The sequence below is a fragment of the Schistocerca nitens genome, chromosome 4 (assembly GCF_023898315.1).
Source record: "Schistocerca nitens isolate TAMUIC-IGC-003100 chromosome 4, iqSchNite1.1, whole genome shotgun sequence".
Taxonomy (NCBI): Eukaryota; Metazoa; Arthropoda; class Insecta; order Orthoptera; family Acrididae; genus Schistocerca; species Schistocerca nitens.
In genome coordinates this window covers 187,494,134-187,509,474 of record NC_064617.1, presented here as the reverse complement: position 1 = coordinate 187,509,474, position 15,341 = coordinate 187,494,134, and positions in this window count along the sequence as shown.

Below are 15,341 nucleotides of genomic sequence, written 5' to 3'. Positions count from 1 at the left end.
TCAGTCCGGAACCGCGCTGCTGCTACGGTCGCAGGTTCGAATCCTGCCTCGGGCTTGGCTGTGTGTGATGTCCTTAGGTTAGTTAGGTTTAAGTAGTTCTAAGTCTAGGGGACTGATGACCTCAGATGTTAGGTCCCATAGTGCTTAGAGCCATTTGAAAACATGACAATTTCAGTTTGTCATTCCATTTCTCTTATAGTCATTCACCTTTTCATGACGTTACGTTTTCTTTTCTTGAGACCACTTCACATCTGTTCTCTTACTGCTTCTGCTTTGGAATCTGCATAAATTTAACACCTTCTTCCTGAAACTATTTCTGTCCGCTACTTCTTCTGTTTGGGCATTTCTAATTCCTTGCTAAGTTCTCGGATTCAACTTGTCAGTTTGTTTTCCCAGACATGCTGGAAGATCAAATGGTTCAAATGGCTCTGAGCACTATGGGACTTAACGTCTGAGGTCACCAGTCCCCTAGAACTTAGAACTACTTAAACCTAACTAACATAAGGACATCACACACATCCACGCCCGAGGCAGGATTCGAACCTGCGACCGCAGCGGTCGCGCGGTTCCAGACTGTAGCGCCTAGAACCGCTCGGCCACCCCGGACGGCACTTGAAGATCCGCTTCATGGGTGTACTGTCATTCAAACTGTTCAAATGACTAAAAAATATTATCAGGTTACCTTCCATTCGGAAAATGGGTGCACTCTAACTTAAACTAACTTAGGCTAAGGACAACACACACACCCATGCCCGAACAACAGAGACTTACATGCATCGATAATAGGAAATAGTGCATTGAGAATGGCTAGCCACTAGCCGGAATCTGGATTTGCGTAATAAAATCTAAAAAAGGACGACTGATTGCAGCACTCTTTAACTGATAAGTAAAAAATATTAGGTATCTTTCCGTATTGTTTCTGTTATTTTTCCTGTATTTTTGCTATATTTCATCATTACTATTTAATATTCGGACTTCTTTCACTTTATTCGACCTAAAATTTTCCTAATCTTAAATGAAAAGAATATTATTATCCAAGTCCTACATTATTACCACAGAATAGTGTAGTACATACGCAATACTGTGCTTTTCAAAACCGACGGAAGGTCCAGTTAACGAAAAATTTTTCTCGTAACTCTTCTGTCTAGTACTTCTAGATTCTTTAATTTATAATTCTGTGCTAGGCATTCACTTGCAGAGAGGAAATCTGGTTTCAGCTCCGTATTGTAATGCATTAGCGTTGCATTTCTTGATAGGAAGTTTCGTTGTAAATATTTTTGCTTTTCATACACTCTTTCCATTTTGTGTATCCTTTTATGTATGACAGATGTTTCTAACTCATTTTCTTGAATTGTACACCCTGTATACCTGAACTTTTCATTATTTTCTGTTTTTATTTCAGCGATAAATTTGGTTTTCCCTGGAGAGAAAAGACCGTTCATCATTTCTTATCGCAAAGAGTAGAGTGAACTCTTCGTGTTTGCATACATCCCGTTGAATATCAGGTCATTTTGTAATGGGCAGACGGGATGCCTACTGGGAATGATTGGGCTCCCAATTTACCTTGAAACCAAGTGCAACCACTCGAAAAGCGTGGTGAGAACCAAGGAGTAATTAATTTTAGTTTAACAAGTCTCTTGTGGGGGACATCTTGACTGCAGTTGTTTATAAACTGCAGTAGTTTACAAGCAAAACGCCTTTTCCACTCTACACGTCACTTTCTATTTTATTCTGCACCCAGATGCATTTCGCCTTTATAACAAGGAGTTTTCAGTGGGTGTCCTGCAGTATTATATTATTCTGTCGTTGTTACACACTGGTTACAGATGTAAAACATTTCGGGTAAGTTCTTTATTAATAAAACAGAAAGGTACTTACACAGATCAGCGTCTAATTCATCATTTGAAAACCAAGCAGATTTTCCTCGTGTGGAAAACAAGTTGAAAGCCTTCAGTGTCTCCTGGACTCACTGAGTTTTCTTAACAAAACATTGTAAGTGCCAACTCCTGTGTCTAGAATAGAGTTTCCCAAGCCATGTTCCGCATTACATGAATGTTCCGCGGGAAGTGAGTAAGAGCCCCGTAAAAGTTATTAATATCACGTGTTAATTATGATTAAAAAGTGAAGTAATCAATGATTAAAACAAGTTTTTCTCATTTTTTGAAATCTTTTTACTAACCTTCAAAATAAACAAGGTGCTCCATCAAAGTACGAGGATTCTCAAAGTGTTCTGTCAGAGAAATGTTTGGGAACCCCTGGTCTAGAGTGTCATGTGTTTATGTAAGTATTGCCAACTGGCCCGGTTTTTGCTTTTTTTTTTTTGACCGTACATGTGTTGATATAATGTTGCGCGCGCGCGCGTGTGTGTGTGTGTGAAAGAGAGGGTATTTGTGATCATCTATAGGAAGAATTGTCTATAGTCAAAGGAAAAGCCAAGTGAAAGCAACACTTCGAAAAGGAAATGACACTCTAGAGTCTAGACACAGAGAATAGCAGTTAAAGTGTCATTTTACGAAAACACAGTGAGTACACGAAAAACTGTAGGCTTTCAACCGATTTTTTACATATGGGAAAGCTGCTAGGTTCTCAAATAACGAAATAGACGCTGATCTGTATGAGCCTTTCCATTTTACTAAAAACAGTTCCATGAATTGTTTTAAATCGCTGAGGAATATGTTACGACGAACAGTATCATGTTGCATTGTAGGGAAGGAACTGAAGATGCCATGTTAAAAAGGCGAAACGCTTCTAGGAACATAAATAAAATAAAAAATATATGTGCAGCATCCAAAAGGCGTTTTGCTTGTAAAGTACTGCGATTTACTTTAGTTTTATTTCAGGGAAAATGCGTCTCATTGAAAAAGCAGAACTGTTTGTGTATGTAATTTAACCGTACTGGAAATTTAAACTGACGATGGGGGAATAGAAAATCTCAGTTTGCACGAAATATTATGTGTTGTGGGAATAACTGGCTTGATCTTATTTTCCCGACCGTGTCAACTTAGAATATCTCAAGTGCACCAATATTGTTCCCAATAGCAAATGGGACTTCGTAAAATTAAAAAGCAAGCAGGTCCTGAATAATTACTACAAATCTTAGCGATCTCAGTGAGATAGTCGTAATGGTGGCTAAACGGACATCGCCCAATCTGATTATTCGCCCTCGTACAATTAGACTCACCCGCACTTCCGCTGTATTACCTATCAATAACGTATCAAGGATATTAGTGGTACAAAAGAAAAGAATATGACACAGTGTTTGAACAAAAATGAGTGATTATTCTCACTTGAAGAAACTTACATTGATACATGGGTCTTAACAGATCGCAGCTAGAAGTAGGAAGGGTGACAAGGGAAGTACTGTAATAAGTAAAGTATGTAACATAAAAGACGGATATTGTTTAATAACGATAACTTATTTCTAAACTGATTACTGCAGACTTTACGAGTCATCACTGCATGTTTCAAAAAAATGGTTCGAATGGCTCTGAGCACTATGGGACTTACCATCTGTGGTTATGAGTCCCCTAGAACTTAGAACTACTTAAACCTAACGAACCTAAGAACATCACACACATCCATGCCTGAGGCAGGATTCGAACCTGCGACCGTAGCGGTTGCTCGGTTCCAGACTGAAGCGCCTAGAACCGCTCGGCCAATCCGGCCGGCCTGCATGTTTCATAAACAGGGTGAATATTAATAGAACGGAAAACTACTGGGCGAATTCCTGACTGGAAATGGACGATATGCGTGCAAAGACAACAAATCGTCTCAGAAATCAGTAACGAGATGCATCGCATACACGTCAGAGTCCGCAGCTCGTGGTCGTGCGGTAGCGTTCTCGCTTCCCACGCCCGGGTTCCCGGGTTCGATTCCCGGCGGGGTCAGGGATTTTTCTCTGCCTCGTGATGACTGGGTGTTGTGTGATGTCCATAGGTTAGTCAGGTTTAAGTAGTTCTAAGTTCTAGGGGACTGATGACCATAGATGTTAAGTCCCATAGTGCTCAGAGCCATACACGTCAGAACAGATGTTCAAAGTGGTATTCATGGGATTTCAGGTGGTAGGGATAGTAGCAGTTGTCATCTAGGATATATATAATCGTACTTTGGATTGTACCATGTAGAGGGGCCACCTGGCTGGAGCTTGTACTATGATTCGTCTCAAAATCCTGTAAAAATCGGTGCTTCAAATCTCATGTACGTGCAGTCCGCCGCCTCCCTGCAAGTTCGTCTGTCTGAAAGGATCCATGATCACACAAATGTTCAAGAAGAACTGAAATGTTTATGTGATGAGGTTGATCTCTGTGAGGGCACATGTTTTGGTAATGCCGTGCTACCTCTCGGCCGTTTCCAGCTGTTGGCCGTACACAAACACAATCTCGGCTTCAGAATAAGATTTTCACTCTGCAGCGGAGTGTGTGCTGACATGAAACTTCCTGGCAGATTAAAACTGTGTGCCGGACGGAGACTCGAACTCCGGACCTTTGCCTTTCGCGGGCAAGTACTCTGCCAACCGAGCTACCCAAGCACGACTCACGCCCCGTCCTCACAGCTTTACTTCTGCCAGTACCTCGCCTCCTACCTTCCAAACTTTACAGAAGCTCTCCTGCGAAACTTGCAGAAGTAGCACTCCTGAAAGAAAGGATATTGCGGAGGCACGGCTTAGCCACAGCCTGGGGGATGTTTCCATAATGAGATTTTCACTCTGCAGCGGAGTGTGCGCTGATATGAAACTTCCTGGCAGATTAAAACTGTGTGCCGGACCGAGACTCGAACTCGGGACCTTTGCATTTCGCGGGCAAGTGCTCTACCACCCAGAGCACTTGCCCGCGAAAGGCAAAGGTCCCGAGTTCGAGACTCGGTCCGGCACACAGTTTTAATCTGCCAGGAAGTTTTACAATCTCGGCTTGTTTCCGACATGAATATCGGACCATTCTGCAGCTTACAGTACGCTGCGTGAGTCACACAGCATGCAACATACAGCGAACACATGGCAACTGGTCAGAGGAATCGTCATTTGTCAGCGCCTTCTACCGCGTCAACGATGCTATTCCGACCCGATGTTCATAGGGTCTTTTTGCCTCCCTTTCCAGCCAGTAAACCGTTTCTGCAGTTGGTCGGTTTTATTCATGTTCACCCCTCGATGTGTGTTTTCTTCATCACAAATAACACATTTATATTTTTAAATTTATCCATGTTATATGGATATTGTTTGAGCTCTGCGAGTGTATTATAACATTATGTGGAACAAATTTATACTACTGCAGTCACTTTTTACTAATACAATGCATTTCGGCAGCATGCTGCCGTCATCAGTTGATCAGCAAAATAGCAAACATTCTCAGACCACACTACATTAACATTGCCTTTACAACACACAGCAAACAGCACACACACTGAGACACAATATACACAAACAGACTGATAGACACTCACAATCAGACATCTATAAATAGTACGTAATACCTGCAGATCCCTTTATATAGGCCAAACTGGGAGAGACTTTCAAACAAGATATAATGAACACATAAATGCTTACCACACTAACAATTGCAATGGATCAGCAATAGCCACCCACATAAAAGACACAGGCCACCCATAATATTCATCTTCATATATTACATAAAAAGGATAAGGGACAGCCGCGAGGGATTAGCCGAGCGGTCTAAGGCACTGCAGTCATGGACTGTGCGGCTGATCCCGGCGGAGGTTCGAGTCCTCCCTCGGGTATGGGTGTGTGTGTTTGTCCTTAGGATAACTTAGGTTAAGTAGTGTGTAAGCTTAGGGACTGATGACCTTAGCAGTTAAGTTCCATAAGATTTCTCACACATTTGAACATTTGATAAGGGACACCAAATGGACTTATATGAAGAACTGGAAATCTTCATTCATGCCACAGCATATGGAGATGTATTATTAAATGATAAGCTTGAAAGTAATAATGTTAACATCCTCAAAAACTTCTCCAACATTAAATGTTTATTTCATTGACAGAATAGTTTTCATTAAGTATCCATGTAACATTCTCCATATTGCCAATACATCTAGCTAAAAGTTTTCATCTTCACCTGTCTTTGAAATTGTAAGTAGGTTAGCCTTTTTACAACTCTTTTTAATGTTGTAAACATTCTTTGAAATTATAAGTAGTTTATCTTAGATTTTAAAACTCTTTGGAAAGTTGTAAACAGACGTTTGTGAAAATGCTAAGTTGTGATTTACCTGTTGTTGTGCTCTGTGTGCCAGAAAACGAAATCGCCAACGTAAATGTAAGTAAACGTATTAATATATATTACCTAATCATGCGAATCACATAATATACACACTGTAACAGATTCATCCTTCCACACAGGTTTATTTTTCGATTCTTAACCCCACTGGCACACGCAGGTAATGTACATAACCTGTCAGCTGATGTATAAGTGACTGTAAAATGCAACTGATGATGGCAGCGTGCTGCCGAAATGCACTGCGCTAAAAAAAAAAAGTAAAAAGTGACTGCAGCAGTATAACATTATTCCACATATCACATTTATGGTCAGATTGTTACCAACAGGTTGTTTTAGTGACAGATGAATACCGATTACTCGCTCCACCTATCCAGTCTAATTTTGACAGAGGCCCACATGAAGTGCATTGCGCTAAAAAAAATATTAGTAAAAAGTGACTGCAGCAGTATAAAATTATTCCACATATCACATTTATGGTCAGATTCTTAGACATACTCCAAACCACCATTGCATTGATACACAAGGAGCACACAATTTACCAACAGGTTGTTGTAGTAGCAGATTAAAATTATTCCACAAATCACATTTATGGTCAGATAGTTACAGATGCTCCAAACCTCCAATGTATTGATACACAAAGAGCACACAAGTTACCACCAGGTTGTTTTAGTAACAGATGAATACCGATTACTCGTTTTACCTATCCAGTGTCATTCTGACAGAGGTCCACATGAAGTGCGCCCGAACAGATCTGGCTGCGAGTGCTGTCGCGGTATGGAAATGGCGCTCGGGAGAGCGGTGGTGCGGTGGAGACGGGCAGACCGCTTACCCTCTGCCCTGTCCCAGAACCGTTGGCGCTCGTTTGCGAGAGGGCGCAGGGTTCGCGAACACGACGGCGACCCCGGCAGCGCAACAAAAGCCGACAACGGCGCCGCTTTTTGTTCTCCGGCCGCCTGTAATTACCCATCAAAATTAAAGGTAATAACGCACTCGGGGAAAGGTAAAAACCACAGGTCTCCCAAGCCCCCCGCCCTACCTTGCCTCTCCCGGCGGCCTCGCGCAGTTAACAATTACGTCAGCAACACAAGTGTGGCGCCCGCTCCGCTAAGTATCGGAGCTTTAATTACAATGTAATCACGGCGGCCGGTCGTCTAGCTGGCTGCTCCGTGAGAAAGCACCCGGCGCCACAGCCGTGGCTACGGCCGTAATCAGCCTCGTTTGTCTGCGCCCGTAAGTCGCGCCCGGCCGATGTCTCCACAGCCTTGCCTGGCCCGACATAATCCGCTTTCACTTCTTCGTCTCGTCTGCCAAGATACTCACCTTCTACACTACAGGATATTGAAATTGCTACACCAAGAAGAAATGCAGATGATAAACGGTTATTCATTGGACAAATATATTATACTAGAACTGACATGTTATTACATTTTCACGCAATTTGGGTGCATAGATCGTGAGAAATCAGTACCCAGAACAACCACCTCTGGCCGTAATAGTCCTTGATACGCCTGGGCATTGAGTCAAACAGAGCTTGGATGGCGTGTACAGGTACAGCTGTCAATGCAGCTCCAACACGATACCACAGTTCATCAAGAGTAGTTACTGGCTCGGCCACCGTTGACCAGACGTTTTCAATTGGTGAGAGACCTGGAGAATATGCTGGCCAGGGCAGCAATCGAACATTTTCTGTATCCAGAAAGACTCGTACAGGACCTGTAACATGCGGTCGTGCATTATCCTGCTGAAATGTAGGATTTCGCAGGGATCAAACGAAGGGTTCAGCCACGGGTCGTAACAGATCTGAAATGTAACGTCCACTGCTCAAAGTGCCGTCAATGCGAACAAGAAATGGTTCAAATGGCTCTGAGCACTATGGGACTTAACATCTTTGGTCATCAGTCCCCTAGAACTTAGAACTACTTAAACCTAACTAACCTAAGGACATCAGACACATCCATGGCCGAGGCAGGATTCGAACCTGCGACCGTAGCGGTCGCGCGGCTCTGGACTAAGCGCCTAGAACCGCGAGACCACCGCGGCCGGCTGCGAACAAGAGGTGACTGAAACGTGTATATGCCAGTATGGCGATGACGAATACACGCTTCCAATGTGCGTTCACCGCGATGTCGCCAAACACGGATGCGACCATCATGATGCTGTAAACATAACCTGGATTCATCCGAAAACATGACGTTTTGCCATTCGTGCACCCAGGTTCGTCGTTAAGTACAACATCGCAGGCGCTCCTGTCTGTGATGCAACGTCAAGGGTAACTGCAGCCACGGTCTCCGAGCTGATTGTCCATGCTGCTGCAAACATCGAACTGTTCGTGCAGGTAGTTGTTGTCTTGCAAACGTCCCCATCTGTTGGCTCAGGGATCGAGACGTGGCTGCACCATCCACTACAGCCATGCGGATAAGATGCCTGTCATCTCGACTGCTAGTGATACGATGCCATTGGGATCCAGCAGGGCGTTCCGTATTACCCTCCTGAACCCACCGATTCCACATTCTGCTAACAGTCATTGGATCTCGACCAACGCGAGCAGCAATGTCGCGATACGATAAACCGCAATCGCGATAGGCTACAATCCGACCTTTGTCAAAGTCGCAAACGTGATGGTACTCATTTCTCCTCCTTACACGAGGCATCACAGTAACGTTTCACCAGGCAACTGCGGTCAACTGCTGTTTTTGTATGAGAAATCGGTTGGAAGCTTTCGTCATGTCAGCACGTTGTAGGTGTCGCCACCGGCGCCAACCTTGTGTGAATGCTCCGAAAAGCTAATCATTTGCATATCACAGCATCTTCTTCCTGTCGGTTAAATTTCGCGTCTGTAGCACGTCATCTTCGTGGTGTAGCAATTTTAATGGCCAGTAGTGTATTTTGTGTTGCAAGTGAAATAAAGCTTTATTATCACACATCAATACTAGCCTTACCGGCGTCTCACAGTTGGCAATGGAATAGCATGTGTCCGACAGACCCCGATAGCTGTCGCGCGGTGACCCAGCAGATCCAATGATGCGCGCCCGCCGCGCCACGCCTTCTGCGGTTCCCACTACGAGCGCCCACTGCCGCCGCGATATAGGATGGCCGGCGGCAGCTACACGTCCCAGTCCCAGTCTACTGCAGTCTTCAGGTTAGCCTTCATCAGTTCGCTCATGCATTAGGATCGGGAGCCTCACACTTCTCGACGCCCTTTAGCTTGCTTCTTGCAACAGCTGGACTTCAGTACTGTTTGTTCTTTTGTGAAGTTTCTTCACAACGCTTTGAAAAAACTACAAGTTAAGTAAAGCTTCTGTTCACTGTATTTACATGTTCGTTAATCATTTAAGCTCCTGTCCAGCTTCTCTACGACGACAGCTACTGCACTATTCTGTAACCCATCTCTCCTTACCGTTATGTACGAAGCAGTACATAACAAATGTTGTTGTTGTTGTGGTCTTCAGTCTGAGACTGGTTTGATGCAGCTCTCCATGCTACTCTATCCTGTGCAAGCTTCTTCGTCTCCCAGTACCTACTGCAGCCTACATCCTTCTGAATCTGCTTAGTGTACTCATCTCTTGGTCTCCCTCTACGATTTTTACTCTCCACGCTACCCTCCAGCACTAAATTGGTGATCCCTTGATGCCTCAGAACATCTCCTAGCAACCGATCCCTTCTTCTAGTCAAGTTGTGCCACAAACTCGTCCCCACTTTTATTCAATACCTCATCATTTGTTATGTGATCTACCCATCTAATCTTCAGCATTCTTCTGTAGCACCACATTTCGAAAGCTTCTATTCTCTTCTTGTCCAAACTATTTATCGTCCATGTGTCACTTCCATACATGGCTACACTCCATACAAACACTTTCAGAAACGACTTCCTGACACTTAAATCTATACTCTATGTTAACAAATTTCTCTGCTTCAGAAACGCTTTCCTTGCCATTGCCAGTCTACATTTTATATCCTCTCTACTTCGACCATCATCAGTTATTTTGCTCCCCAAATAGCAAAACTCCTTTAATACTTTAAGTGTCTCATTCCCTAATCTAATTCCCTCAGCATCACCCGAGTTAACTCGACTACATTCCATTATCCTCGTTTTTCTTTTGTTGATGTTCATCTTATATCCTCTTTTCAAGACACAGTCCATTCCGTTCAACTGCTCTTCCAAGCCCTTTGCTTCCTCTGACAGAACTACAATGTCACCGGCGAACCTTAAAGTTTTTATTTCTTCTCCATGGATTTTAATACCTACTACGAATTTTTCTTTTGTTTCCTTTATTGCTCGCTCAATATACAGATTGAATAACATCGGGGTGAGGCTACAACCCTGTCTCATTCCCTTCCCAACCACTGCTACCCTTTCATGCCCATCGACTCTTATAACTGCCATCTGGTACAACAAATGTGTGTTAATTATTTTTATATACAGCATAAATAAACATATCTCGAAATAAAAACAAAGTAGAATCTTGATTTTCTTATGGAAGTTCTTCCCACTATTGTGATTAAAGTAGACTTTCAAAAAGATGTTACTGTCTTAAATAATGACCCAATAAATTTTTTGATAACGATTATCAAAAAATTCGATAACTAACTCAGAGTTTTTCCATAAAAAGGTCTTTAATTGTCAAATTTAGCTCGCAAGAATAATTTCCTTTGCACTTAAGTGTGTTTTAAGATCTGTGGAAAGTATGAGCCCATTATCTCTAATATCTTTTAACCAATGTGTACCAGAAAGTCAAAAAAAGTGAGCCTCCGGGAAATTCAAAATCAAGTTAAAGCTTGTTTCTCTAATTGGCCTGTATAACACCAATACCTCCAAGGTCCATATTCATCTTGTTTCTGGTATTGTTCTCCCTCTATTTTCTTTCTGAGCCTTCTTCTTCTCGCCTCTTTGGTGCTTTCCGTCACTGATTTCTTGCTTAAAAAAGTCCCCTGTGGTCAATGGCAATTACAGCACTTTGCTTATTTGGTCAACGATACTTCCCATCAATTCCATAACCTTACACCTTCACACTGCACCATAACTCAAACATAGCAGAGCATCCTGCACACCTACTGTCAAAGTATTTAGTGCTACCAGAATAGTTCCCATAAACAGTTGTTAAAACTCTCATTTGGGTTTTAAGTCCTACCATGTCATTACTTCTCCAATAATCTTCCGTCACTAATACATTAGAGACCAAATAGTCACAAATAAACAAACAAGTGGCAACGAAATACTGCCTGTGTGACATGGGGGCGTCATCATGTGTGCAGACACTTCTAAATTCCTCTAATTTTGGGGCTTTCTTCTCTACAATTTCTTCAGAGTAAACCACATCAAAACTCGGCGGATGTCTTACGTCGAGTAGATAATTACAATACCAAAGAAAAACATTACACTTATTACTTCACATTAAGGTTGTCTTTAGCACGAAAAGGGGTGGACAATGCTGCAACAAATATTTTTGATCACTTACCCATGATATAAAACGTCTGACAGAGAGCGAAGTAAAATTTGGAGAAACTGAGAATGTTTCTTCTTGACGACTTCTGTTCCATAGAAGAACTGCTATTACTGTAATGTTTAAAAGGGAGTAGTAATTATTAACTCACATGTGTACATCTTTTTTTTTCTTTTTACAAAAAAAATTAAAATTAAAGAAATGAAAAAATTATAAATGTTCTGGATGTAACAATATGTACAAATTAAATTGCAATGGGAATGTAAAATGACTCGTTCCACATTGTTACGATCTACCTTGCAAAATGATTCTCGCAACATGAAAGTAACTAACTAACTGACTAACTAACACGGAGGTTTATCAGCAATCATTCTTTCTGCGGCGGAAACAAGAAAAGAGGGAGGATACAGTGGTACACAAAGTACCCCCGCCGCACACTGTAAGGTGGCTTGTGGAGTATGGATATAGATGTAAATGTACAGTGTTTATAATCTGCATACTGGCAGGTTTAAACTGTGGTGAGACGTCTACCAGGAGAACTTCAGTGGAAAATACAGGGTGATTCAAAAAGAATACCACAACTTTAGGAATTTAAAACTCTGCAACGACAAAAGGCAGAGCTAAGCACTATCTGTCGGCGAATTAAGGGAGCTATAAAGTTTCATTTAGTTGTACATTTGTTCGCTTGAGGCGCTGTTGACTAGGCGTCAGCGTCAGTTGATGCTAAGATGGCGACCGCTCAACAGAAAGCTTTTTGTGTTATTGAGTACGGCAGAAGTGAATCGACCACAGTTGTTCAGCGTGCATTTCGAACGAAGTATGGTGTTAAACCTCCTGATAGGTGGTGTATTAAACGTTGGTATAAACAGTTTACAGAGAATGGGTGTTTGTGCAAAGGGAAAAGTTCTGGACGGCCGAGAACGAGTGCTTCGAAGGTGCTACTGTAACTGGACTACAGTATCTGGAGATGTTAGAGAATTGGCTGTTCCCTCAGCTCGAACAAGAAGCACAACAATTCATATTTCAGCAGGATGGAGCGCCACCACATTGGCACTTATCTGTCCGTAACTACGTGAACGTCAACTACCCGAGGCGATGGATCGGCCGCCAGGCAGCCCGTGACAGAGCACTTCATCACTGGCCTCCAAGAAGCCCTGATCTTACCCCCTGCGATTTTTTCTTATGGGGATATTTAAGGATATGGTGTTTCGGCCACCTCTCCCAGCCACCATTGATGATTTGAAACGAGAAATAACAGCAGCTATCCAAACTGTTACGTCTGATATGCTACAGAGAGTGTGGAACGAGTTGGAGTATCGGGTTTATATTGCTCGTGTGTCTGGAGGGGGCCATATTGAACATCTCTGAACTTGTTTTTGAGTGAAAAAAAACCTTTTTAAATACTCTTTCTAATGATGTATAACAGAAGGTTATATTATGTTTCTTTCATTAAATACACATTTTTAAAGTTGTGGTATTCTTTTTGAATCACCCTGTATTGTTGTCGTTGTGGTCTTCAGTCCAAACTGTGATTTAATAGAACTCTCCACACTAGTCTGCCCTTTCCAGAAATCTTCATCTGCCAGTAACTACTGCAACCCTCATTCATTTGAACATGCTAACTGCACTCATTCCTTGATCCCCCTCTACAATTTTTATACCTCCATCCCCCCCCCCCTCCACACATAGAAACACATCTCCTCTCCAATACCACACTGACGATGTCCTGATGCCTTAAGACACTCCCTGTCAACAAAACTCCTCTCTTTGTCTGATTATGCCACAAGTTTCTTTCTTCTTCAGTAGGAATCATTACTTCTTATATACCCAGTCTATCCACCGAATCTTCAGGATTCCTCTGTAGCACCACATTTCCAAAGTTTGCATCCTTTTTTTGTTTGAACTGTTTGTTGTCCACATTTCACTTCATACCGTCATAAAAGACTTCTAACACTTGAATTTGTATTAGACACTAGCTGCAGTGCCTCGCATTCACCGGGATGCTTAATATCTGCCACACAGAGTGATTGGCCCTGTGCCTTGTTGATAATCATAACGAATGCAAGTCGCACGGGAAACTGCAATTGCTTTAAATCGAAGAGCGTATCTGAATCACTGAGTGTCAAACTAATGCAACGAATGAATACGCCTTCACCTGCAGCATTCATAAAAATCAGATTTTAGGCTTTCGCTTCTGATTTTTGCAAATACAAACCAATTACAAACCAAAGTTTATATATTGTGTACATTAAAAAATGTATACCAAAGCCCCCCAAAAGTTCATTAGGGAATCGTCTGGAACTTTAAAATAAGCAGGCGAAGAACTTTTAACGGTTTTTGGTAACAGAAGAGTGCAAAATTTTCGTCTGGTCGGTATAAAACTATATTTGTACGAATCGCAAACAAACTAACGGTCACTCTTCTTCTTATAAGATTACCAAATTCCTCTCTTCTTAGAAACGCCTCTTTTACTTTTACCAGTCTCTATTTTCTGTCCTCTCTATTTGGCCGATCATCAGTTCACTGCCCAAACAGCAAAACTGATCAACTACTTTTGGTGCTTCATTTCAATCTAACTCTATCCGCATCACTTTTGTTTTAGATTTGTTTATATTTACCTTAAAACCTCTTCTCAAGACACTACATATTGTGTTTAACAGTACTTCCCAGTCCTGCGCCGTCTCTTACAGAATTATAATGTCACTGGCAAACTCCAAAGTGTTCATTTCTTTCCCATGACTACGTTAAATATTAGGGCTGTGATACAACGCGGCTCGAAGTGTTCGAACAGTTTACGTCACAGTTCGGGAAATCTCGGATTATGTTTGATCTTTTGATGGGCCTGCGGTCTAGTAATTTTTGTTGATACTAATACAACGACCCGTGTTAGTGTTTGTAATGGACTATGAATTTTAATTAAAAACATTATTTTGAAACACGCACTGAAGTATCATGTGTGGTGCAGATAATGCGCAACAACGGCAACTAATAACTAAATAAAAGATGACAATCACCATTCTGTTCAATTCAGGAACTTTCAGTCGTCCCACGGCAAAGTGAGGTCTGATGGTACTATCTCCAAGATGGGTCTCACCACTGTAATTTATTCTGGCGATAAAAATTGCAGTGGCTTCTTTACGATATATTCCGTTTGTTCCATATTTAGTTGTTGACTAATTGTCTTGATTGTTCCGTTTGAATGTTGCCCTCTTGTTTCCAAACTGATTAAAATCTAGTAATGTTATTGTAACATGTGAACGGGGACTAAATTGCTCATTTGCACCCTACTTGGTGAATCATTACCGCTTGTCATGATCAAGTAAAATATTATAGTGGGTTCAGTCAAGTAGTATATCCTGGAGGACAACATTTTCGTCCTTGTCTGTTACCATTACCTAAAATATATCCATACATACTGCATATATACCGGTAGTGTACGAGACCTCGTGTTGTAAATTTGTTCAAACACAATAGGACTTTATGCAGTGGTAGGATACTGTAGTGTGACAACGTTTTCATCTTTGTCTTGTCACGCCTCTAATAGTGGTAAAAGTAATTACAGTAATATACGCTTAACAAAGAATATTTATCACAAGTAGTGTAGTGAAACTTTAGTCTTCTCGATTACATATAAAGATTCCATGAACTGCTATATAAAGGAGAGGCGCCATGT